At 46.0% G+C, this 23,928-nt stretch overlaps 1 long non-coding RNA gene across 1 annotated transcript in view; it reads left to right on the plus strand.

Annotated features, from left to right (window-relative positions):
• The first annotated feature begins 2,975 nt into the window (after positions 1–2,975).
• Positions 2,976–23,928, plus strand: part of LOC135897611 (uncharacterized) — a 174,986-nt gene continuing 154,033 nt past the window's right edge. Inside the window, exon 1 of the long non-coding RNA XR_010563099.1 lies at positions 2,976–3,050. This is a non-coding gene — a long non-coding RNA (uncharacterized lncRNA). The remainder of the gene's footprint in view (positions 3,051–23,928) is intronic.

Here is a 23,928-nt window from a genome sequence, read left to right on the forward strand (position 1 = left end):
AGAAGGGAAATTTTAACAAGTCACTAATTATAACGACTACTTCATATGTCGCTGGCAAGTTTCATCCATGTTTTCAAACATGCTGGTAATCGCAAGTACGATTCGTAATGTTTGTTACACCAGCGGCCCTCTCAGTAGACAATCAGTGGAGTTTAGAGCTTTATCTCGTTGTAATAAATCGCATAAGTGGCGGCGCATTCTGCCTTTTGATAATCGATGCCCATTTTTGCCACAGACAACGAAGCCTTACCTACTAACATTTAAGAATCTTGTTTGATTGTTGGTATCCTCTTAAAGGCAGAAGCAGACGGATAAAGGAAATAATACGTTATTACGCAATACGCTAAAGATATTAAATATTGATCCTTAAGGTGCCCCATATACTATATTGAATGTACGAGTTGTATTCGTAGGTGGGCACAAATGGTTCTCGCAAAACCTGAAAGCTTGCTAATTATGTGTGTGCTAAGCCTCACATACCTTATTAGGGCCGTTTACCAAACAATACACTGTCTTCAATCGAATTAAACGCCTTTCTAAAATACAGAAAATACTCAGCGTACATGTATATTTCTTACTATTTCGGATTATCTGATCTTTCCCGCACATAGGTGGCTGCTCAGATGAATAGTGATCCCGGAAAAGAAATTGTGCTGGTACTATGGTGTTCGTTATGGTTAAATGTTAAAGCAGTCTTTTCATCATTATTCCCCCATCATTTTCCTGAATACAGAAAGGACCAACTATGTACCGTAACATTTCAGGCTGTCTGCAGAGCGACTTTGTCTGCGATTGATATCTTTGCAAGTATCATAAGATCATAAGAGTTTCAAAAATCATACGAAAGAAGCTAGCAAATTACTTGGAATGTGCGCTTTAAAAGCTTAGATTGTATTTCGTTTGGTCAAGAAGCCCCTGTATTCTTCAAGATTGAGTTTTTTCAGGTTTTTATTTGCGGCCATTAGCTCCAGGTATCTGAGCTTCAAAAACTAGACGAATAAGAGGCTTGTTTTGTTAATTGCTTTATGCAAGTTATTCAAGAGGGAGTTATTCTACGTTTGTACCGTTATATTCATTCATTCATTCATTCATTCATTCATTCATTCATTCATTCATTCATTCATTCATTCATTCATTCATTCATTCATTCATTCATTAATACTACAAATCAGGGTCGCTCACCCACTCAGGAGTGGCAAAATAAACGAACCTATATATCACGCACGATATTACGCCAACAAAAAGACAACAAATTATTGAAAAACTAACAGAAATAAGCCAGATATTTAATAAATACATGTCTTTGGTGCTAGAACACGTTGCAGATATCTACATTTGCTAGGTTTTCCTCAAAATTTCATGCGATGAGTCAACAAAAATGTTACAGAGGGTGTATTGCCTGTCTCTCCGGTTGTAATGACTAGGTTGACGTCTAGTGCAAACCAGATTGGTGTTTGATACGGCAGCATTCGTCCAAAGGAAGATAGGGAACAGACTAGACAAACGGTCAGTATCAAATCGCTAAACCCCAAGCGTAGTACAACTACAATCTTGCACTTGAGCCGTCATCGTAGTCGCACCTTGTAGCTTCTCTATGCGTTTAAGAGAGTAAATCCGTTAAATATTTCGATGCGACAACACTGCACCTAGAAATATTTTGAACCAATACGCGCCTTCCATCTGTGTGCGCAACAAGTATTAGCTATCTGATATGTAAATTTCATAACCCCTTCTGCTCTGTTGGTACACAGGACGGCCCAACATTACACATTTGTTAGTTTTTCATCCTCAACTTCACTTCTATTGCAATCTTAGTTCTATTGACGCACCCGACGAATTTTCGCAGTCTCTCTCGCAGTGATGTCCAGTCCAAGGCACAAGTGTGATAATCACTAATCGCGCTCCACATCCCCTACGCCGTGGGAGCGATTGCAAGCGAGCGAGAGTCCGTCGAAAAGTATGCTGGCTCGAAGGTTAGCGCACGCGCTGAATTGTGCGCCAGCGCGAAGCGTTTACTGCCGGCCCGGGTCTCTTTGCTCATCACTGTTGCAGCATTTTAACGGTGATTGATCACGGTCGTCCAGTTAGACCATTTCGTATTAGCCTGTGCTGGCGTGACAGCATGTTTACTGTAAATTATTCTCAAGAAAACTGCAAACCTTACTTCGTGTAGTTTTCCCTACTTGCTATCGCTAACAATACTTTGCCTTCACAACGAAACGGGGACTTATTTAACCGCAAGCTGTAAGGGGCTCATTGCAATGGCCGCTTCAGAAGGCGATGTTATCTGCCGCCGGCCCCGCTAAAGGTGTACTTATAGCTAGCTCCGACCTCCTACTCTGCGCTGGGGTGAGGGGACTGTGAAGAAACCAAGTTCAGAATATATTGATCACAAGAAGGTCCACGTACAAGGGAGGCCTCTACATTGAGGAATATGTAAAGCAGTGTGCCAAGTTTATTTGCTTGTAAGTTGAGTAATCGGAATAGCAGGAGAAGTAAACAGAAATTTGTCGTAAGTACGAACGTAGCACCAAAAGCGCTCAATAAAAACGTGGTGCCGTCAGTATTCTACCGCAAAGCCTGGAAGAGTTGAGAGTCACCAAGACTACGTGCATCTATAAATATTTGTTGTAATTCTGATATTATAACTTGCGTCAAGTTTCTTAAAATCAGTAGAATACAGCGAAACAGTTATTAAAAGTAATTGTTGCGAAAAGAACATAACGATGTGAATATGTCTCTAACAGATGCGTTTTGTCAGATTTGAATGAGGGGTTAAGTGTCACAAGGTTTCTTTGATCTTGTACGTCACTGCTTGGCTCGTTCGAATCTCATTACGATTTCACCGGCAAGGCTCATCACACGGCGAGGCTCTCACAATACGGGCTAAAGATCATTGTTTGTTATCGTTTTGTGGGTTTAGAATGTCCCCTTGGTGTAGTACGCAGCCTGATCTGATTATTTATTTTGTGTAGACGAATGCAACCCATCATTCGTGGATTTCGTCCAGGAGGCGGGCATGGTGCATCCACGAAGCGGCAGCAAACGAGGTAATGATTTCTTATGGTAGAATTATGAATTCTGCAGTGATATAAATGTAAATAAAGACGCAGTTCACGCATCCCAGTTCCTTTGAATAATGATGTTTCGCGTAGTGCCTCCTGCGTTTTAATGTTTCCTGTTTTCCGTGTCTAACTTGAGTGTCCAGGAGAGGTCCTTCACAATGGGCTATGCTCGATACATCCAGGTAGGGCGCCGCACAAGGCGGTAGCTGTGTGCAGAAATGTGTAAGCTGCTCCGAATAGCAAATGGGGGTGTGGCAAGTGTGACCACAAGAGAAGAATGCATGAATGCACAAGAGAAGAATGCACGATGGTGCATCCGCGAAGCGGCAAGAAAGATTAATCTAGCTATATATAAAGCCATACGAGAGACTGGAGTCCCGGCATTGTCTTTCCCGCCGGCATTTTCTTTTTCCCGTGGTAACGCACCTCTTCATGGCGCCACTTACTAAAGATCCGACCTGTTGTTTCAGCTCGCTCTCTGCTCTGTGCATTACAATAGTTTATGCTTCAGAATGTTGACGTTTTAGCAGAAGGCAAAACAGTCGACCCTTGCAAATTGCGCAAACCTCGGCAGTGTATGCGAACCCTCACTCGGACGCACACTCACCATTAACTCTTTCGGTGTTTGCACCCACTCACGTTCACATTCATCCATTTGAAACGTGTATCTGTGAGTGTGGGTAACTGTTCTCATGAGTTAGTGTGCCGACAACGGGTAACACAGTTGAAGTGCTCATATGGAAAGCTTATGGGAAGGGTAATTCTGTGAGGCAGTAATTGCAACATCAGTGAATTGGATCCGCATATTTATTAAGCTTGCTTATGAAATGTGCCAGTCGCAAAATTTTCAAACATGGGCGTGCTTTATGGAACGTAAAGCTTTATTTATGCACCGAAATCCTTACCATTAACTCTTCAGTTGAAAGCGCTCTCGTCAATTTACGTAATTGGGAAGATAATTATTTCTTATGGTAAAATTATGCTTTCTGCGGTTATATAAATGTAAATAAAACCACCGTTCACGCTTCCCAATTCCTTTGAATAATGATTTTTCGCGTCGCACAACCTGCCGTGTAATGTTTCCTCTTTTCCATCTATAACGTGTGTGTCAAGGATCTATGCGCTTCACTACGGGCTGTGCACGATACATCCAAGCCAAGTAGGGAGCCCGCAAAACGGCGAAGCTCTGTGCGGAAATGTGTAAGCTCCTCCGAATAGCACAGGGGGGTGTGGCAAACGCGGCCACAAGAGAGGAATCCATAGTTTCGACGTTTTTCTTCGAAGACTAGCAGACCTGGTAGGCAGGGCCTCCGAAGCAGAGTGTACACCACCTCCAATGCGCGGGCCTCTTAGCTTGCTCAAAAAAAAAACAATATATACGCAAGAATGAAAGGAGGTGGGTGCGTTGTCTACGGTGCCACCAAGGTGAAGCGATGATTGACATTTTTTGTCAATTCTTTGTATAATGGAGAGCATGTGGCAAGGATGTAAACTACTTATCCATGTCGTTTCAATGCATATTGTTGAATGACAGTATACCCGGAGGCTGCCGTAATTCTCGTAGAACGCGTTCAAGTGTGCGCTGGAGGTGCTACGGGCGCTGGAGATGGCCGTGACGCGTTTTGTACGAACAAAATAGTTTTATGAGCAACATATATAAAACATCCCGAAGCGTTCTTAAACGTTATAATGGCTTGAGAAGCTGCGTTTCTGTCTTCGCACCAGCCTCCTAAATCAAGATGGAAGTGAAGATTGATGGAAATAAATATCATCGTTCATTGCTTCAATGTAGCGGCCAATCTTACTTTAATCGGTTTCCTCAGAAAGACCAGGTTAACGGACAGCGCATGAACACGTCAACTCTGAGCCATGGCTGTCAACTATGTATGTAAGGGTGCACATCATGATTGCTTCATCTGCGTACTGAAGTTAAGCGGGGCACTCCCACGAACAAAGCCATTGATCAAAGCCATCCCAGCCATTGCCATATTTGTATCCATTTTCCACGCGGATGAGTGCCACTAGCTGCATAAAAGGAGAATAAATGTCACTGCTCGGAATTCGGCCAGTCATGCACAATGGACGGCTATACGCGCTTACAGGACTCGATTACATCCGCTTTGTTGATGTGCAAGGATTCAAGCAGACTACCCATTTCATAAAGCCCAATGCCAATCTTCCGAATTCATCCCAGACTGCAAGACTCATGACCGTCCATATTACTCCTAGAACTGTAATTCAAGGCTCGTAAGCCACAATTTTGCTCCGCGGTTAAGAGGCAGCGCTTGACTTTTGAAATTCCGACATTTTGCCCCACATTTCACGAGAGACGAGTCGTGGGCGTCAGCCTAGATATCTCGGTGCTGGTTGACAACAGACGCAGATCGCTTTTCTGAGTGGATATCGAACCCTTGTGAAGTCACCACAAACGAGTGCCCGAAGTTGTTAATTGTTTTTGGCCTAAACTAAAGTGAACTATGCGGTGAGTAGTTCCGCGGCGAGAGAGTAGGACATCGAGGCACCCCAGTTAACTGCACTGTCGCACGACAAAATTAAAGTTAGATGTTTTGCCCGAAAGGCGAAGCGCTGATATTGATGGCAAGGTTTACCGCTGCTATCTCTGCCGTCATCACTGTGGTCAACGCACAACAATGTGGTCGGCAGGGGCACCGGCGGTCGTTTGACTCTTGCACACAAATAGAGTTTCACTTAAAGCAGATCCGAACACGTGTTTTTTATGAGCATAACTGCCGGAGAACGTAACTAAACTGTGAGTGCGAATATGCGCAACCCTTGGAGTTGCCCGTCTGTACGACAACAATGGAGCTGCCTTTGTTGCCACTGTTAACATGGATATCCTTAAAGGCCTCCATACCCGCTCTGGGTAGACCCCAAATTTTTGTCTGTCTTTCTCAACAGCTCTTTAGAAAAACCTGCATTTTTCAATTTTATAATGCATTCTTTTGAATTTTCCTAATATCTTTTTAAATTGCTGTCTGTGTGGATAGAATACATGCGCCTAGATTCGCGGTCAATTTTTAGTAATAATTGATAATCACCTAAGCATATTGTAGCGGCTAGAGGAGCTGTTTAGGACAGGAATTAACCAAGCACATTGATGAGTACGTCCCATAGTATGAATGAATGAAAAAGGGTTGATTTTACATTTTTTACGCTGCCTCCAGATACCACAGTCAATAAATGTGTGAGTTCACACCAGCACACGAATGCACAGCCCCCATTGCGCCCAAGGTCTCCACTTGTAAAACAGTCGTCTTCCCAAGGAGACAAGAACAGGAAATCTTATTACCGTATCTAGGGCCAATCACAAACGTTGAATCGGTCGCAATATCCTTTCCATGATGTCGCACCTATCCACCGGCTCTCTCTGCTAAGTTGCACCTTCGCCCCACAAAGTGGCGCAAGCGTGTAGCACTCTGGGAATCCTAGGTCGACGCTGTTCCCTCGGTTGCCTTTGTCGCTGGCCCCTTTCAATTCGGCTTGTCGGGGTAAGTTTACGCATAATAATATTCGCGGTAGTTATTCCATCCACGCAGGGCGACAGTTGTAGCATGCAAGGGAGCTCCTTTCTTTGCTTATCTTAGTCTATATCGGACCTAGTCACCATCTGGACGCGCGCTGATGAAATCATGGCGGGTAGAACCTCCAAGAAATGCTCATAGGCGTATTCAGACGCAATAATTTGCAAATAGCAAAATGAAAAAAGGACTAGCAATTGTCTCCTAAAAGAAACACTATGCCTACCTACTTGCAAAGGAGCAACAAGTGAATACACAAGAGGAACCGAAAAAGGTAGGACAAAAATGAAGGGAAGGAACAACACAGCCACACGCACAATTCGTGCATTAGAGACGAGAGTCTTGCCCCATGATTGAAGTTGCTGGAACTTCCTTGGCATCGCAAACATAGCTGTGCAAAGCTTGACATACTAACAACAAAGGCACAAGTGTTTCGCGTTAGTGTCCACCTGAGAGGCACAAAGGGCTCAGCGCACATTTTTGTTTGTCAAGTCCATGTTAGACATAATACACCCGGTGCGCGGATTGAGCAGCAGTGATCAACTGCGGTGTGTTAAAGGACTGCCAGGGATTTGTTTAGAGCAGGACACATCGATTGCGAAATGTTCATCGGGGTTTGAACGCTGCAGGGGCTAGTGCAAAAGTAGTCTAGCGTCGTCGAATTGGTATAAGTTAGCATAGTGAAGATGTCACACTGATGCTGTCAGCTGACGCCAGCTGCCTCCTTTTCTGGGTTACCAGTGTGTTATGGTATAGACTTTCCGTTTTTTCATACGGTGTGATTCAGTGGGCCATTCAAAGTTCTTCGCGCCAAAGCGGTGAGTGTAGGTTAGCGCTCGACAAGAAGATAAAGGAAGAGCACTAGTGCCTAATGTCACTGTTTGATTATGCAATTCTAGTAGGCGATGGATATGCTAAATTCAGAGCTCTCTGTAGCAGATCAAAATGCTTTTCTTTCGCCAAGACAGCTGCTATCGGGGGCAGAAAGCGCGGTATTACATATTGCCACGGCTCAGTGATATGTGCTGGGTAAACAGTGGAAAGTATTCAGAGTTCAGCGCGTTTCCAAATCTGAGAAAGAGCAAATCTTTCGTTCAGACTCCACTCTGACATTTTGGAGACAACGTCGCAATGTAAGGTGACCGCTCAGATCCTCTGGGGCTACTCCTACCCCTCACCAACTCCTCTCCCATGCACTACTGAACTCGCCGCGCACCAGATCGCCCAGTAATTAACGACAGTGGCAAACTTCTTAATAACAAGCAGCTTTATGTATTCGGCCGCACATCGAGTGCGTATATTTAGGAATGTACTGCACTAAACGCCTTTCAACGGTTTTTTTTCCATCGCACTTAATTTTATTGTTTTTTGTTAGTCGTATACGAAAAGAAGTGTGATGTTGTCTTCACCGATTATCGGCTCGATAAGGGGGCACAGAGAGGGAGGAGCGACCAAGGACGTGATTCGATGAAGTGAACCCTGTGTTCTATGTGTGTATTAAATTTATTGAAGGGAAACAAAATTTTAATGTCAAACACAAAACAAACTGGAGATCACGCGCCGTTGCCGACTGAACAATAGAGCAGGATTTGTGGTGTGTTTTCTCCACAATGATCTGTTCATTCGTATAGAGCGATCGCGATTAATATTTCAGCGCGTACAAGGGAGCAAAATCTCGTATAGCCTCACATAATCACATGTGTGCGATATTATTCTTATTGCATACAGCCTGCGGTTCTCGGCGAGAATTCCTGTTTGACTTTTGTTAATATTGTAGCCTACAAGCTCGGTGTGTTCCGTAACCGAACATTCATATTGTTTTATTTCTTCATAGGAATGCACCATTATAGTGCAGGTTAGAAGTTCGAGGCGTGAGCCCATCTGCTATGTAATAGGGTAAATTAGATGAGTCAAGGCAGCATCGAACCTCTCCGTCTTCTGGTGGCGGTTCAATATCTTGGGCATCCATTGCGCACACAACATCCTATAACAGAGGTGTTCATGAATAATGGTGCGACCAGAACCGTGACTGATGTTCACATGCCCTGCCAATTCATCGATGCTTATCCTCCGTTTTCGTCTAATCAGCGTTTGCAATTGTGTTGGGGTGATTGTACGGGGGCTTTGGCTCGGCCTTGGATCACCTTTGCAACGTTCATGCCCTTTGAACCGTTTTTTCCAACGCTTCACAGTGGCCAATGAAATGCAATGTTCAACGTACACGGCAGCCATAAGGCGACTAATTTCTTTCTGAGAAATATCTTCAGCCGACAAAAACCTCACGACACCACGCTGTGAAATTTCGGCGTTTCCATTATGCCACGAAACCATGTTCAACCCAGTGTACTAGGGCATTAAAGGGCCCCTTACCAGGCTGCATAGGAAATTTTTTTATACGCTGGAAGTTTTGGCGTGTCCTATAGGGAGTGTTTTGCCGCAAAAATTTTTCAAGTCGGCTCATTACTAGCCGAGGAAAAAAAAATTGGAGGACTCTTAAGCTTCGCCTTCAAGAGTGGGACGCGACAGCGTTCCCGTCGACCCGCCAAGGGGTATAAGACAATGCGCTACGGCACAGCGATCACTTACGATGCGCCCCGCATCGGACTTAGCGCCCACCTATCACGCGGTGAGCGTCGAGCAACGCAGCGTTCGGCGCGGCAACGAAACGTGCGCCTGAGCGAACGGAACGAACCAAAGAACTCGGTGTCTCGGTGGGGAAACGATCTACGCCAGCCAAACGTCGCGATCGGCACGGGCAGAGAGATAGATAGTAATCTAAAGAAAGGACCGGGAGCACGGCGAAGCGTCGTCAGGGGAGAGGGAGTCCCGCGACGCGCCTGGCAGCGGTCCCAATGCGCGCGCGGCGCGCCTCCTGTCGGGGCAGCGCCGTACATTGAGAGGAGGGGGTCTTCTGTGTTTGCCGCAAGATGGCTCTGCGTGTGCGGAAAGCGCAGAAGAAATGCAGCGGAAACGCACTTCGCAACTCGTGTAATTGTGACTTCTGTACGTTACATGTTCATAATTACCGATATACACCGCAGTATAACTTTCCACGGCTCGTTTCGAAGGCAACACCGCATTCACTAGAGGCGCGTTTGCACCGCTTGGAAGCATCGAACTCGTGGCTGAGTGGTAGCGTCTCCGTCTCACATTCCGGAGACCCTGGTTCGATTCCCACCGGGCCAATCTTGGAGGTTGCTTTTTATTTATGAAGCGTCTGCGGTGATTTATCGCTCACGGTCAACGCCGCAAACGCCGACGCCGACACCGACGCCGACGACACCGGCTTTTCTGCGACACGAGCTCCTTAACGCTATCGCGTTAATATTTCAGTGCCGCTAACCCATGATTTCGGGAGGCGAGCTCCACTGCATAATGGGACTCTCTCTCCACTCGCCCTGTCTTGCCTCCGCAAGCGATATTCTTTCCCTGCGTTCCCCCATACCGGACCTTGAAGATCGCGTGACACATACGTCATGGACCCCGCCTTCACTGTTTTTTTCTCCTCGCTTTCTTTTTCGGCACCACGCGCATTCGCTGGCGGCGCTGCGCGCGAGCTGTTATCGTTTCGCGCAACGCACGATTTTGCGCGCTGTGCACAAGCACACATGACTAGCGGTATAATTCAGTGCTACGCAGATACCGAGGCTGAACAAGGGGATCGAAGAGCATGATCACGCGCTGGAACACGCTAGAAAATGGCATAGTTTTGGTACCTGCGCACGTGACCGCACTTCCGTAGGAACATGCAGACGAAGCGAAAGTCTCGGTGACGAGAGACGCACCGAAGTACGTCTCTCGTACTTCGGTGCGAAATAAAACAAAAAACACCCAGACATTCCGTTTGTGTTTTATTATTTCTCTAAACTTCAATTCGTCAATTCAAGCAACATATCCCATTGATAACAGGTGTTGCCTTGAATAATTCTCCAAGTCACGTGTCACCACGATCGACGTCACACTGCGGACACCAGTACGTAGGCGCAGGTATACGAGTGCGTCATCCTCCGGCTTAGAGCGCGGCGGCCGCGAGGAGAAGGAAAAACGGCATTCGGTTTGAAATTTCAGATCTTTCCGCGGCGCGTAGCGATGTAATACTTTGCAGACACGATCGTTATCGTGCAATGTCTCTTTGTGCTTGTCAGCTCAATATGGCCAGACCTGGTGAGGGGCCCTTTAAAGAACCTTTATCCCCGCACCTGCGTGTCACTTTTGTAAATACCAGATGACTATTCGTGCCACGCGCACGCCTCGCGCATAATGAACCGAACCATTATTGCGCGGGGTGGGTTGGCTCAGTTTCATTTGACTCGCCCTCGGGCATTAGAAATGTGAATATACAATGCAATATACAAATTCGAAGATACAGCTCGGTAAAGGACAAAAAAGTGTCACTGCAAACGAAGTTCACTGCACGTATACGCAAAACCTCGCAACAAGATATTTAAATATACGTATGTCTCCAATAAATCTGGGTATCTAAGAAGAAGTCACTCTGTATAATGCGTCAAACAAGGCAAATTGACACCTTGCGACACAACAGATTTGCAGATCATAGGCCCCCTCGCTCCACTCTCCCTGATGAAACACGCGCGACCGGAGGCGGCGCACTTCCTCCCCGCTTTCGTCCCTTGCGTACACAAGACTGAGCCACCATAATCTCACCAATGCCACCTCCGTCCCCTTACGCTTTCACTCACATATAAAGTAGGGTGCGCGTGGTCACGATGTTATCGCCCTTGGTCTTTATACGGAACATGAGGGCGACGTCAACGGCAGGAGTGGCGGCTACAGTGTCCATGTAACTGCTATTGTACTAATTTAATAAGAGTATCCGGCAACTGAAGCATACCGTGGCCCAATACTTTCGGCAAAAGAAGAATAAAATTGAACTTCCACCATGCGCCAATTTGCCGCGCCGCAACAGTGCTTTTTTTTGTGAGGCGGGGGCACGGAAATGGGGAAAAAAACGTAAGAAAAGCATGTTGGCCATACTCAAATGCCTACTTTGAGCACCTAATGCGGCTACCGAAGGAATATTGAAGTAAACGTGAGACGCTTGGTCCACAGAGAACATCAGGCATAGTGCTCGGTATTCTACACCGGCGAGACAAAATTTTGCTGCGAGGTTGCACTCGAGCGAACACGTTGCAAGCCGTCGAGTCCCCACAGCGATGGCGGCGAGCGACCCAGCATTGTTTCTTTTTCTCGTCTGCTAGCCAGAAAGCGTCCAAAACTATGCCAGGTGAAAATCCACTCGGCCAAAGAAAAACGAACGCGCATCGAAGTGCGCCGCGAGGTGGCCGGGGCAACCAGTGAAAACGCATGCGCTCTGGCTGGTTCCGGCGGGAAAAAAAAAAAAAACTGAAAAAATGAAGAGGCACGATGTGTCATCGCAAATAAAAGGGAAAGCAGAAAAATAAGTGTGATCGTAGTTACCTTTGCTTGCTTTAGTGTCTTGACATGGATGCTATGGCTCAAGTGAAAAAATTTTGATATTCTTTTCTGTAACGTAACGGCAGAAATGAACCACATCAGCGCTTCGTCTCACCGGACCTCGCTGCGTGTTTTGTCACCTTATCTGAGAGTGTGTTGTTTTGGCTTGTCTCGTTGTATGATCCTATGTACGACTTTAGCAAAATCAATGCACCTCTGGCGTCATATGTTTACTACAACATTAAACCCACAAATTTCTGGAATTCAAAATATAAAGCACGACTTTGGAAATGTCAATGCACCTTTCGCATCATAACTTTGTGAAGCTTTTATACCCATAAAGCTTCAGAATTGAAATCCGTGCGCACCATAGATTCCGCGGCCTTCGCTAGATGCCGCGACGAGCCCGCTTGCCGTCAAAACGCCCTTGAAACTTCGTGCTGGGATGGGGCTCCTTGCGTTACGATATGTGACTCCCCGCGTATTGGCGTTGCCGCGAAATCCGGCCCGATTTCACAATGTTCCCGCTAAAACATATTTTTTCGCGTGGAAAGGACATTCTAGACAAAATCCAGCATGATTTCCGGCGCAGGGGGCTGTTTTGGTCGGCGGCGCACGACAGCACGAAAAAATTTCGGGGGTGGGGGCTGAAGCCTAACAAGCACCTCCTCGCGCCCCCCCTCCCCCCCCCCCCCCGTTAGGCTCCTGGCTAGAACACATTCGCACAATGTGTGACAGTTACATACATTTGCTAGGTTTGTCTCAGAATTTCATGCAGTGAGTCAACAAAGATGTGACAGAGGGTGTATCATCTGTCTCTGTAGTTGAAAAAACGAGAAGCATAAAAAAGTGTTGAAAGATAAACATGGATAGCATACATGAATAAATCAAGCAGGCTGTTCCTGTCACCGCCCCATTTGAAATGGCATGTTAATAACCCATCATGATTATTAACATCACATCATGCCACTTGTCACGCCATGTGACATGCGCACAGCGTACCGTCGATACGTGCCAACTTTGCATTCCAGTTGCGTTGTATTTCACTATGTGCCCCAACATGTACCAGCTACGTTTCGCATGTTGAATGTAGCTGGACCTTGTTGACTCATTCAGGCTAGGGTACCATTTGTTAACGCCCTGTTTCAAAGGGGAAAACAGTAAATTATCTTCATCATGAGCGTAATTAACAACTTCGTATCGTGCCACGGGTCAAGAGATGAGGCATGTGCCCTGCTAATTCTGGGTACATGTGCTTACTCTTCAGCACGCGTTATGGCGCCTCCTCGCAAGTTACAAACCACTTATGAACAAGTTAATCGAAAAATGCGTGCGTGGCTGCGACTAGGCAACATCGGACTCGGCAGATGGCAGTGCAGAGAGCAGCACGAGCCGCAGTGACCATAAACTCCAGTTGGATTGTTAAGTATGTTCTCTTGAAGCAACTATGTAAGAAACTTTCTTTAAGTACGGGAGTGGTTATCGCGTCATCGTGTGATTCTTCCAACACATATAAAAGTTCGATCATGTCACATGACATTTCATTGATACGTAAACTACGGTAGCTTGGTATGGCTTACTACAACTGAGCTCAATATTGATAGAATACCGCTTTTTCAGATGAAAGCTGTCAATCGCATTGCCAACATTGGTTATTTGTCTCCTACCTGTACATACTTTCGCACTCACAATAAATAAAATCCATCATATTGCTACGGCATGAGCCAGGCGAGGAGAAGGGGAGGAAGATGTTAGCTGGCGCAGCCGACAGGATGCCATCTCGACTTCACCATCAATCTCATCCATTAAACAAATCCGGTTCAACATCAACTGCAACAATATGTATGAGTTGGGCATCCTGCGTTCATTTTACATCTGCTCTTCTGCATTGAAGCACATTATCCAGAATACTGCATTTCTGCAGCGCTATATTTATGATATCAATACTCCTAAGATGGAGGGTAGTTGATGCCACTTTTTCGTATCGACTATAAACATCAGGCTTTGAAACAAAGCCTTGCTTTCATTATAAAGAAACATAAACATTTAGACAAACCCATGGTTAATTATTAGGTGAAATATACCTGAACTACTAATTTATTTATTCATTCAGTTATCCAATAAAACACTGTCTTCATTGGTATTGAACTGTGTTCTGCAATACAAGATAGGATGGTGGTGGTGGGGGTGGTGGTGGTGATGTTGAAGCAGGCGGGGTTGGCCTGGCATACATAGCCGGCAATTGTTCCGCCTGATCCTCCTTCGAGTTGAGATCAGGGGTGTGTCACCAGCTGTCAATGAGCCCCGTGTCTTGCAGGAAGGCTATCAGCAGTCGTTGCGCTCTCTTCCTGAATGCCGCGGGCCCTCCGGGGAAAACAACGCCTTCAAAGGTTCTGTGCGTGAGACCGCTTTTTTGTAGGTTGTCGACCATCGCTTTGCGTTCGGTGTCAAACTGCGGGCATAGCCAAATACAAGATACTCTGGTTTATGATGCGTTATCTTTTGTTATTCACTTGGCGTTACTTCCCATTGCTTTATTAGTGGCAACATTTTATCCTATTGCAGTTAGGTGTTGTATCAGTGGTCTCACCACATTTTTCTGTTGGTAAATTTATAATGTAACATATTATAGTATACTTGTGCTTTATTAGGCGAGTGATTTAATGTATTTAATTTATCCTTTAATACTGTTTAACACTCTCCTCTTGTTAGTTGCTCGTCTCCATTGAAAATACTCTGTGTGATTCTTTCCTTGTTATTACATTATGTTTTTTTAGTAGCAAATCCCTAACTAAGTAATACTTTTACACTTCAGTTGTCGTTACGGTTGTGTTATATTCACTGCTACGGTTTTATGGATGCCATGTGGTATATTCTATGTAATTTCTATGTACTGCCTGCCTTTTGAATGCCACAATGCCTCTAAAGTATATTGAAGTAAAAATTAATAAAAATGTGTTACCCATAGCTCCTAGGTTTAAATTGGGAATACATGTAATAAGGCGCCATATTTCTGAATGGCGCTCAATTGCTCGATCTTTTGCACCATCCGCAACCAGCTCTCATAGCGAGCTTATATTTAAATTTATCTTACACATTCTTGCCACCTTTTGTCTCAAAATTTTGCCTTACGGGGCAGCTCCTTGGTTTTCCCACCCGCTCTAGCAAGAGGTGTTTTCGGCATTAGCGGGAAGAAAGAGTCAACTCACGCTAAACACACATGTAATCGCCGCCGCTATCTAGCACGTTACTGTACGCCATCACCATGGGGCATCAGTGCTGGACACTGATTCTGAACTTGCATTTACAGCATGTGTTCATCGTCCCGACGGGAGTACATACGGGTGCTTTGCCTACCGAACAGTCAAATGAGCCAGAGTTGCCTTATCCTCTTCCGAGTTTCGGTCCAAACCCAATCTTTCCATGTCAATTCTGCTTGCTTTCAATGAGCGACTGTAACAAACTTGTGTCTTACCGGTGCATGCTAGCACACCGTATGAAAACAACATTGGATTGCGTTGCCATCAGAGTGTAACTACAGAAGGAAAAAAAGTTTACACCGGGTCAGAAATGAGTCGCATTCCTACTCAGTCTACGAGGCGAGATTAGCAGTCGTAAACAAACAAAAGAACAAGAGCAAGACAAACAAGAGGAAAAGTTAGTAGAAACCTTTTTTTTCAATTTGTAATCTTTTGGATTATCTCCATTGTTTCTGTTTATGTTACGTTGAGATTCCCCGCGGATGTACTTGAAGAGGAAGGAATGACAACATTGGAAAGTAATAAATGAGCTTAGTTGAGGAATCAGATTTAAAGTAGACTAATAGGCGCACGGGTACGTCTATGCATCAGAAACACCCATTTCATGCTTCCGCCGAGAAAAGCGAGAAATTAAAGCTGCCTGTGTCAGCAAACAATAATATCGTTATTTGCGTACGATTGTGACATGTTCATGAATATGCAGGTATGTTACTCTGTTACTCTACCCTGCTCCTTCTCATTATAGGATAAGACTTACTCTCTTACTTGGCAGATAGACCCACGCCTCTAATTTCTCCTGTACAGTAATCGTGCATACCTGTGAAGAAATAGCAGGAAATGTGATAGTTCGGTCACCGAACAAGCCGAGGCTGTGCGCGTCAAAAATTAACAAAGTCCAATAGAAATCATGACTCAGGACGGCAGCATATAAGCGATGAAACTGATATTGCACACTCTCATTCTGTCAGGCTATTCCAGAATTTGTTCCCTTTTACGCGCTGAAGTAATAAATGCGAGCGCTGTGTAAGAAATGAACATATCGTTGTGGAGAAAACACATCGCAAATCATATTCTCGTGCTCAATCGGCAACAGAATACGACTCGCCGTTTTCTATCTTTGACGCTCAAATTTTCTTTAGCTTCAGTAAATATTACACACACGTAGAGCCCATGGCTTCTTGCGGCGAATGACGTCCTAGCTCTCTCCTCCCTCTCTGCCCCGTTTTCAAATCAATACTCGGTGAAGACAACGTAACATTTCTGTTGATTTTTTTATCATTTCGTAAACGACTCAATAAGAGCACAATAAAAGAAACCATAGCGAAAAAAAAACTGTGGGGAAAGGGTTCAGTGCCGTATATTCCTAAATCTTCGCACTGATGTGCGGACGAATAGACAATGCTACTTTTTTGTGAGAACTGTTTGCCATCGTCGTTTGCCATTCGGTGATCTTGAGCTTTGTGAGTTCAGTAGTGGATAGAAGATCAGTTGGGGAGAAGTGGGAGTAGCCCCAGAGCCACTGAGTGGTCACCCTCCGTTGCGACATTGTCTCGAAGATGTCAAAGTGGAGGGTTAACGAAACGATAGTGTGCTCTTGCTCATAGTTGAGTACCCGCTGTACACCAAATATTTTCCACTGTTCATAGAGCGCGTAGCACTGAGCCTTAGCGACACAGAATACCATGCCTTCTGCCACCAATAGCACCCCTCTTGTCGAAACAAAAGAATTTTAGCCTGCCTACATGGAGTTCTGAATTATTCACCATATCGCTTTCTAGTATATCATAATAAAATAATGACACGTGACACTAGCCATTTTCTTTTACCTTCTCGTCGAGCGCGAACCCTTACTCACCTCTTTGGCGAGAAGCACTTACGATGGCCCATTGAATCACACCTTATGGAAAAACAGTGTTGTTTAGGTGGATACCGTGCCACAATCGTGACTTAGGAAGTGAGGCAGCTGACGTCAGCTGGCAACATCATCGCACCGCGTCGACTTTCATAACTTATCCGAATTCGACGTCGCTAGGCAGCTTTAGAGCCACCACCCACAGCGCTCACACACGGAGCAACATATCGGCGTCAAGGAATCGTATACCCTACACAACTATCTGTTGTACTTAAACACGCCGCAGTAGCTCTCTGTTGCTCAAGTCGAGCATCGGGTATTTTGAGGTCGCACTTACAGTTCACCAACAAAGACGTGTCCTGCGCCATTCTTGCCTGTCTGGTGGACACAACAGTGCAATACTTGTAACCTTGCTGTGAGAGTGTCCAGCTTCCCACAGATGTCCGAGTGCGCAGCCGAGAAAGTTCTGACAAATTCAATCACGGCGATCGACTGTTGTATATAATGCGCCTATTTTGCGTGTGGCTGTGTGCTATGTTTTTCTTTCCTGTCATTTTTTTCCTACCTTTATCACCTTCTTCTGTGCATCTTCTTGTTGCGCTTCGGCAAATGCGTAGGTATGGTGTCTCTGTTAGAAGAAAATTGCTAGTCATGCTTTTTTCTTGGTATTTGCATACCGTTACTTTTCAATACGGCGATCAGAATTCATTCAACGTTTCCCACGAGGCCGTCCTTTCATGAGCGGGCGCCCAGACGCTGACGAAGCCCTGCATAGAGTGTGATGCGGAAAAACGGAACGCACTTCGAAGAGACAACTGTCGGCCTCCATGGAGATGTTAACTACAGCGAGTAACTATACCTGACCCTGGCAACGTGTACTAGTTGATGAAAGACGCCAACGTCGAAGGTAACTGAGGGAACAGCATCGACCTCGAATTCCCAGATGGCTACATGCTTGCGCAATAGTGAGGGCGAAAGTGCAACATAGCAGGCGGAGTCCGGTAGATAGATGCAGCATCATGGGAGAGATATTGCGACCGATTCGACGTTTGTGATGGGCCGAGAGACAGTAATCAGATTGCCTAGTGTAGTCTCCTAGGGAATACGACTGCTTTAAATGGTGGGACCTAATGTGGAGGAGGGGGAAGGGGAGTGTGCTGACGTTTCCTGGTGTGAACTGAGACGTTTATATTTCCCCTACCTCGAGTGGGCTGCGGTTCCTGGAGAAAGAATCGAAAACAAAAGACACTTTGTCGAGACTAAAGTGTGAAATGGCGGAAGCCTGACACCATTACCGATGGCGATTTGTTGCGTCGGAAGCAGCACGGAGGCACAGAACTCGTACACTGTTATATGAATGTTTGTTTATTAAATGCCTGTAAGGTTGTTCACGCCTGCGTCTATCGTGTCTATGTCTTCTGAGTTCATCATTTCAAAGCTGTCATCTGGGAGGATGTCGGCTTGCAACTCATGGCCGGTGAACTCCTTTTGCTTTAGTGTGTACACTTCAGTCCCTCGCTTATTGCGTTCAGGGGTGGTAGGTGTGCCGGCTTGGGTGGGTAAACGTAGCCGTTAGTAATCGAGAACTTGAGGATCTTACCCGCGCGAAGCGATTACACGCATGTTCGGCACACGACAAACGTTTCTACGTTCCGCCTGGGGAAGTACTGCCGCAGTAATTCGTGACTGCATGCGGGTGCTACACGGAGGTCCGTGGCGAATTACAGCCGATCACACACAGAGCACGTCGCGCCGAACTCGTTCTGGAAGAAGTGTCTGTAAAGTAGTTTGTGGCCGCTTGGATCTGTTGCAGCGCCGTTTGTGGATCAGGAGCAGACGTGTCTTCCATGGCGGTGTCGGGGTGTAGTTGGCCATCCTCATCATCTACTTCGCTCGATTTACTTGTACTTGCTCGGCTTGCCGCGGCAAGATGGTGGTCACGGCGCTTCCGAGCTTCATTTGCCATGGTACCCGGAGATGCAGAGAGTCGCTTCAAACGCATTGCATCTCTTGCGTTGGCCCGTCGCGTCCCTGGACTCTCTGATGTCGGACGCGCCTCACCGCCCTGATGCATGCGACGTATACGCTCAGCCTCTCTTGAGCGCCGCTTGCGTTCAGCGGCTGCCGCACTTCGCGTGTTGGGAGACACTGGTGTGGCGAGACGAGGCATCCTTCCCACACGATACCGCAAACAGCCGCCAACGCCGCCGCCACATCACACCCAAGCAGACGGTCGCCACGCGCGCCTCGCGAGAGTGACGTCCGGCCACAATGCACCCAATCAGGAGGCCACCTCAAGCACCGGACGACAGTCACGTCAGTGCGCACCGTCGAACACACGGCCGCCACGCATGCCGATGTGATGAGCCATCCCGTGCGGCGCCCCCCCCCCCCCCCAAACACACGCACTTGACGACAGTTACGCCCCGCACGCGAGCTAATCAGGAGGCGCACGCCTGTGCCTAGCGACAGTGACGTCACGACACAGAGGAGGCTGCACAGCAATCATGAGGCCGGAAAGCTGTTACAGTTTCTGCTAATGGCAGGTGACCTTGACAACGAGCCATTAAAGGCTTCCGCCTTACTAGTGTTAAATAAACCCCTTTTTTTTCATTCCTACTACCAGACGTACGCATGAATGTGCGGGGTGGATTCCTGGCCTAAACGGTACCCCGAGCTGCTGTAACATGCTTATGTGATCAACAATAATTAGCGAAAGCTCATCGTCGAATCGACGCCTAAATATACCTTCCATACAGATGTCAGTTTAAAGAATATAAGCACACTTCAAAAGAAACTAATTGTAAAAAAATACGTCGAATTTGGGCAATGTGTTCACTATAATATCAGACTAAAATTGCTGACTAGCCAGAGCGAACATGCAGGCTTATTACGACAATTCATTTTAGCAGTGGCAAATACTCTGGCTCCATCGACGGTTGGTACTGTCCGAGCATCACCACGATCACCGTTTAGTAACGTTCTCCAGCAGTTATGCACAAAAAACCTCAGGTGTTTGAATCTATGTTAAGTGAAACATTATTCTTGCGATAGAGGCAATATGCCGAAGGTGCCACAGCCGACCGCATTGCTGTGCATTGTTTTTAGTGATTATATTAGTGGGAATCATCCAAGCATCATCACGATCACAGTTTAGTTACATTCTCCAGCAGTTATGCTCAAGGAACCAAGGTGTTTGAATCTACGTTAAGTGAAACATTATTCCTGCGATAGAGGCAATATGGCGACGGTGCACAGCCGACCGCATTGCTGTGCATTGTCTTTAGTGATTATGTTAGTGATGGCTGCGGTAAACCTTGCCATTACTATCTACTTTTCGCCTTTCCAACGGAACTGCTAACTTTGTTTTGTCGCGCGCCAGTGCAGCTAACTACTCTTAAGTATCGCTCACAAAACTTGACTCGAAAAACAACGAGTACCATCGCGTGCTCACCGCCCTCCTTCAGGCGGTCGTTTTTGCAACTTCGCAAGGGTGCGGTATGCAGCGAAAAAAAAAAAGACAACTATCTGCGTCCCTTGTCAACCAGCAACGATATGGGCAGGCTGACGTGGACGACTCGTCTTTCACGCAATGCGCGATAGAATGCCGAAATTACACGGTGAAGTGCTGCCTAGTAATTGTGGAGCGAGACGTGTGTCTCACTATTCTTGAAATACGGTTCAATGTGGCAATATGACAGGTCTTTACTATTGAATATAATGATGGATTCCGATTACTTGGATTGCACTTGATGAAGCGGTGGTTTTGCTAGATGGATGGATGGAAAAATTTATTTGGCCCTGAAAGTAGTGATAAGTAACCAATAAGCGGGCCGCTCCCACGTCGGGACCCGAAGGCCAAGCCTCACGGCCACGTCGTGAGCCTGCTGGACAGCCCAGAATTGTTCATCCAGGTCCGGGCTGCGAAGTGCAGCCTTCCACCTGGACGCGTCCTTGATCGACGAGTCTTCAATTCTTTCACAAGACCAGAGCATGTGTTCGTGCGTGGCTTAAGCAATCCTTGCCGCTTCTACTAAGCGGGTGTAATGGAATCCTGTAAGCGTGTATAGCCATCCATTTTGCATGACTGGTCCTATACCTATCAATGACACTCACTCTCTCTTTATGGTGCAAGTGGTGTGGATTCGTATGAAATGTCGACACAAATATCGTAATGGCTATAGGATGGTTTTGCTCGATGGCCTTGCTTGTAGGAGTTCACGGCTTAACTTGAGCACGCAGATAAAACATTTATAATGTGCACCCTTACATAGTTGACAACTATGCCTCTGAGGGGGCGTGCTCGTGCGCTGTCGCTCCGCCAGGTTTTATTGGGCAGAGTAGGAGGCTGGAGCAAGCTACAGCTCTTTGGTTTTCTGTAAATAAATGTTCCTCTCATTTTATTCGTATTGAGGGGTGCGTGCGTGGACTCACTCACGTGGGTACGCGCGCACAATGTAAGCGGAGACAAATAGACATGACAAATACAATAATCAGAAAAAAATTGAAAGGACACAGATGGATTTTCAGCGTTTTTCTTCTTTTTTTATCATTACTTCTCCCATTCTGCAATGGTCAGAGAAGTCGAACAGTCAGCTGCATGTCTCATGGCATCATATAGTCTGTTGCACAGAGCGGTAGATATACATGGAATATCGTGCACTGGTGCCCTCACCCGTGCTGTTCACGAGAATGCTGCAGCCGAATTGCGCCGGGGTATCTGAACGTATCTGGATGTTTTTTCGCTTAAATATCCTTGCGGCCCGTTTAATGATCTGCACTACTTATTTATACACATTAGCAGGTTACCTTCCCGAAAGCTTTCTTCTTTAGTTGCTGTATTTATATATTGAAAATTTCCAGACCGCTTGGGCACTGTGTCCACACTCCACACGCAAGCCCCCCAAAATTAGGAATCAAGCAGCATTATCAGCCCATAAGCAGACACGTGAAGTGGCCATCTCGCTGCCAAAAACAATGCTAGATGACACCATGGCGTAGCATATCTTACAGCGAAACGGTTAGACTCTGGAATTATTTGTTGGCTGGTTCTCGGCTCACCCTAATACAGTACCGCCTCCTTGCGGCGGCAGCCACTCGGACACCCCTCAAACGGTAGCTGGAAACGCGCTTTGTATTTAAGTTTCACAGTGATAGCTCTATGTTTCTCGTATAACTGGATTACAATCCGAAGCTATTCTGTCTGCAGCTTGTGTCTAAGTCGTACTTTACGAATTTCGGCATCAAGTATCGGTCCCTTATTCCTGGGCGCAATGCCCATTGTATTCGTCGCACAGCGTGTAATGCAACCCGAATTGACATCATGCCAAACACTGTCCATAAACAGTACAGCCAACTAGCGGCGGCGGCTACTCAGGCAGACCAAGAACGACAGCTGGAATAGCGCTTCGTATCTGAGTTTTCGCGTAACGAAACTGCTTTTTCGCATAATCGAATTACATTCCCAAGCTATTTGGCGGTAGCTTGTGTGTAAGTCGCAGCTTACGAATTTTCTGAGGCAATTTATTTTGAAAAATTCAGTTAGTTTTATAAGTCACTAGCGCTTGGCTGAGGGCCTAGAGCAATGAAGGTGCATACTGCACTTCCTCACCCGTGTGACGTATGTCACTTGTGGCTGTGATGCTTGTATAGCGTCTGCAACAGCATCGCAGTAGATCCACATTCACATCATGGAATGGAGGTGGATATGTTGGTTGTAATGAGAGCATCCCATTTTATTCTAATTAGCAAGGTCTACTATCTTTTTTAACCTGGCTGCAACATTGATGCAATGGCTAGCAGTTAAACGGAAGCGCTTGAATGTAGAAGGCCTTGGACAAAGCAAGTGCACATATTTATTTATTTTTAGCATGCCTTCATTCACGACGCAGGATGTGACCATTGTCTTGCGGCCACGTGATGTTATAACGTTGGACATCATCGTTGCTGTAAAAGACCATAAATTCATATGGGCACCTCCGCGAAATTTCTTCTTATGTAACGAAGCAATCTCTGTGCATCGTGCCCACTCATTCGTCACCTAATGCGTTTCATCGCAGCTACTAGTCAAGAACCATTATGTCATCCTACTCTGCACCTGGGTATTCTTTCGCCTTGCCTAACTATCCTACCGGTTTATGCAGCGCCAGAGTGGCCAACACTCATCCTAAACGGGTGAAATAGCCAAATAAAGCTGTCGCTTTAGAACGGGCGTTGTGGCACCCAAGTAATGCAAGCGTCTGTTTTTTGGCCCGAAGCAGAGTCGCTGGGATTGCTGAGATGTACAGCGTAGGGTTCAAGTTGTGAAGGATTAAGATGCTCGGCTCGCTCGCCGAGTTGCTGCAGTGACGGCAAGGTCAAGAGTGACAAAGGGTTGGTAGTAACTTCGTGCCTCCACGCTCATAGACGTCATGAGCTTGTGAGCAAGCTTTAGACAATTCTCTCCAAACCTGTACTCCCGGCACCCAATTGAGAGCACGAAGTGATGTAGCCTCCGTTGCTACAGCAGCGTGTCTACATGAAATCCAGAAATTTATTTTAAAATCACAAGGTGATATGTTCTTCCAAGTAGCATGGTGCTTCATTACTTATAAAGGTAGTAATCACAGAGAATATAGTTATATGGTTTCGCACACTACTAAATATGATCAGAAACTCATTAGAAATTGTTATTAAAACATGTAAGATATTGATGTTTCTCTACAATTGATTAGTTCTGGAGGGGCAAGAACCATTTACACTTCAAAGGTTCAAAGATGCACAGGAATGGATGCAAC

The sequence above is a fragment of the Dermacentor albipictus genome, chromosome 4, assembly GCF_038994185.2.
Source record: "Dermacentor albipictus isolate Rhodes 1998 colony chromosome 4, USDA_Dalb.pri_finalv2, whole genome shotgun sequence".
Classification (NCBI taxonomy): Eukaryota; Metazoa; Arthropoda; class Arachnida; order Ixodida; family Ixodidae; genus Dermacentor; species Dermacentor albipictus.